General features: G+C 41.0%; 1 pseudogene; it reads right to left on the reverse strand.

Annotated features, from left to right (window-relative positions):
- Positions 1–3153: 3153 nt before the first annotated feature.
- Positions 3154–3656, reverse strand: LOC125390486 (large ribosomal subunit protein eL32 pseudogene; annotated as a pseudogene).
- Between the last annotated feature and the right edge of the window lie 376 nt (positions 3657–4032).

A 4032-nucleotide genomic window follows, 5' to 3' on the forward strand; every position in this document is an offset into this window, starting at 1 on the left:
TGACAACAGAAAATTCCATGAGTCGAGGAAAGGCTTGGATTAACCTAGAAGGAGGGTGTGGGCATTTGGAAGGGAGAGACTGAACAGAGAGATGGACAATGTGGTAAATTCAGCTTGAGTCATTTTGTATTGATTACTCATTCAGAGGAAATATGCACCTGGTAGCCTCTGGGACGGCTCATGTTGCCGCTACTCCAGTGGAAGAGCCACCCTTCAGAGCCAGGCACTTCCACAGAGGTGCCATAAGGCATGTGCCAATCTAGGCAAGCCACTTGTAACTTTATTTGCTTCTCTTTCAACAGTAGGGCAAAATATATAAGGAGTGGGATTCTACTGGAAAACAACTACAAGAACAGTGTTTGGCTTTGCAAGAGTCACTTCTGATTTGATTTAACTCTGTCTGTGATGTCAGCTGATGATTGGTCCTCAGAATCAACACCTGTGGAGTTCATTGGCAATTGTTTATTTGAAGCTCATAGTTAGTATTCCTGAGTTCCTTTTAGTGTAATCCAAAGGATTTAAAAGGATCAGAAGTTTTACAGATAGTGTGGTTTAAATATAAAATGAACTCAGGCTCATGTTTTAGATACTTGGTTCCCAGAAAGTGAACCATATTGCCCAGGACCCCTTCCTGTCTCATTTTCTACTTCTGGTTTGTCATAAAGTGAGCAGCTCTTCTCCACTACATGCTCCTACCAACCTAGTATTTTCCCCAAGCTTATGGCAAGTGGTCAAGGTCTGAAAAGGCCAAATGATTCTCTCAAGTTCTTTTTTTTTTTAATCTGGTACTTTTGTCACAATGATAGAACAGCAACAAATACAACAGAAAACAGAAGTTTTTGGTTCAACTATGTTTAAGTTAGGTTTCAAATTTCTTATCATAGTGAGATATTTGCAAGTGTGTACAGGTGATAGAAATTTGTAGTGAGTGGACAGATTTATGATTGACTCTCCAACTGATCCTACAGTGTTTGCTTGGGTCATGGTCAACATGCACATGAGAGGAACACTTAGACTTAGGCTCATGGGTCTTGTTTCTACTAGAATATCTAGTCCTCACCTTAAGTGAGGAGTGTGGTACATGAGCTTGTTCTGTGTGATTATTGCACTCATCTGTAAGCTTCCTTTCTAGCCCATGTCAATACCTGAAATATAGGAGACATTGATAAATGTTTCTGCACTATGTAATATTTTCAGGGAGGATTTTATAACACTTTAATGTTCTTTTTGCACTAAAATAGTATTCATTTATTTGCTCTTTCATTAGCAGATTTTGTTCATTTACAATTTCATACATATACACTGTATCTGATCCCTCTCTGTAGTCTCCTGTTTATCCCCCCCTCCAAAATAATCTTTTCCCCCTATATATTAGTTTTGGTTTTGTTTAGTGTGCCTGAATTTAAATCAGGCCCATCTATATTGTCCTGAGTTTGGAATTAACCATCAGAACCTGGGGGCCTCATAGGTGGGTACACAGTTAAATATCATACTTTACCTTCCTAGAATATGCTGGCTGCCGACAGATCAGCACCACGTGATCAGGCCCCATGAATCCCTTTCCCTTCCCTGCTTGACTGTTAGGAGGGCTCAAGTTCTGGAAACCTGTGCAGCTAGCACAGCTGCTGTGCGTTCATGATTGCGATGTTCTCCAACACTTTACTTCTTTTTTAAATATCAAAGTTGATGATTTTTAGATAATGTGAACTGTCATTTTCCCCTCACTTAGATTCTACAACTAAAATATATTTTTTCATTAAAATTGAAATTTATTGCATAGGAATGGAGAGAGTGGACACCCCTGTCTTGCTCTTGAACTTAGTGGAAAGACTTTGAGTTTCTCTCCCCTTGTCAGGATGCTGGCTGTAGGTTTGTTACATATACAGAGCTTTTTTAGATTGAAGTATGCTCCCTCCATGAAAGTTGAATATAACTGCCGCTTCATATACTGCGAGGAAAATTTTTTTTCAAAATAGATTTGCTTGCTTTTTTCCTATTTGTTTCAAGTGTTAATATATATTTATATCATTACTTACTCTCTAGTACTAGATATTTATTTACCACAGAAAGTCTAGCATATAGCCTCTGACCATGAAGGAGGGATGAGGTATGCCAACCACCAGAAATTGGTACACAATATAGTGGTATATTATAAAAGAAACAGTTTATTTGGACTTTTGGTTTCAGAGGGTTGAAGTCCATGATGGCAGAGCAAATGTGTAGTAGCAAGAAACACTTGCATCTTGATCTGAAAGCAGGATATAGAAAGGGCACACTGGGAATGACACTCTTAAGCATACCTCCTAATTCTTCCCAAACAGTTCCAGGTATTTGGATCCAACTGGGGTCCAAATATTTATAAGGGACATATTTTTTCCTTTTTAATTCCCACTTTCTCTCTTCCTCCCATTCCTTACAACTTTCCTCCAACCCACCCCCATTCACTCCGCAGAGAGGGTAAGGCATATTGCTTTGAGGAAGGTTCACGATCCTCCCTACTATATCTAGACTGAGAAAGATATCCATCCAAAGAGAATGGGTTCTCAAAAAACCAGTACAAGCAGTAGAAATAAATCCTGGTGCCACTGCAAGTGGCCCCTCTGTCTGCCCCAGCCATGCAACTGTCACCAACATTCAGAGGGTCTAGTTTGGTCCCATGCTGGTTCCTTCCCTATCTGGCTGGAGGTGGTGAGCTCCCATTAACTCAAGTAAATTATTTCTGTGGGTGTCCCCATCATGGTCTTGACGTCTTTGCTCATATTCTAACTCCTATGCTTTTACTGGAATTTGGGAGCTTAGTTCAGTGCTGCACTGTGGGTCTCTGCCTCTGTTTCCATTAGTTGCTGGATTAAGGTTCTATAGTGACGTTTAAGATAGTCATCAGTCTGACTACAGGGCAAGGCCAGTCTGGGCACCCTCTCCTCTATTGCTTAGGGTCTTACCTGGGATCATCCTTGTGGATTCCTGGGAATTTCTCTAGTGCCACATTTCTTACTAGCTCCATAATGGCTCCCTCAATCAAAATATCTCTTTCCTTGCTCTTCCTCTCTGTCCTTCCTCCATCTTGACTATCTATGAGGGGCATCTTATTCAAAGCTACCGAGCAACAAGGATAAATTTTCTTTTTCTTCTTCCTAGCTTTTGTGATTTTATTTAAACATGCACACATGCCACATACTCATATTCTTCATTGCATAGCCTAGCGCTGGGATTGGTGATTCAGATGAGCGGGGGTGCAGCCCTTTCTCCTTTGTGGTTTTTGGAGTAAACGTGAGTGATCTTAGCACAGTAAGATTTGTTGTACTGCAGCAATTCCTCCAGCTCCTTGACCGCATGGACCAGAAACTTCTGGAAGCTGCTAGGCTTGGTTTTCTTGTTGCTCCTGTAACCAGTGTTGGAAATAAGATTCTGGCTCTTAAATCTTCCCAGAACCCATTGTTGATACCTCTGGATTTCTGCCCATTTCACTTAATTTTGACATATCAGTGTGATAGGACCTTGATGAACTCCTTGGTCCTTGTTTTGACAATCTTGAACTTCACCAGAGGATGGAGGGCAGCCCTGATGCTGCAAAAGAGATGGCAACCACCACACAGGTAGTGCAGAGGAAGAAATGAAATTTCTGTGTCTTTTACACATTTGTAAGATTTTATCATTCCTTATTCATTGTTTCCTATCAAACCTAATACAATTTCAAAAATCATAAACAATTATTTCCTTTTGAGAATATACATGTGCACTATATCATCCGTATCCCTCCCACTCCTCCCTCCAGCTCCCCCACTGTTGTCTAGGTTTCTTTTGCTGTGACAGACACTGATCAAAAACAACATGGGGAGGAAAGTGTTTATTTGACTTACGGTTCACAGGACATCATTGAGAGAAGCTGAGGCAGGAATTGATGCAGAAATCCTGAAAGAATACTGCTCACTGGCTTCCTCTTCTGGCTTCCTCAGTAGACTTCCTTGTATTTCTCAGGACCACCTGCCTAGGGATGGCACCACCCACAGTGGGCTGCACCTTCCAGCACCA

This window comes from Myodes glareolus, chromosome 13, assembly GCF_982192425.1.
Source record: "Myodes glareolus chromosome 13, mMyoGla1.1, whole genome shotgun sequence".
NCBI lineage: Eukaryota > Metazoa > Chordata > Mammalia > Rodentia > Cricetidae > Myodes > Myodes glareolus.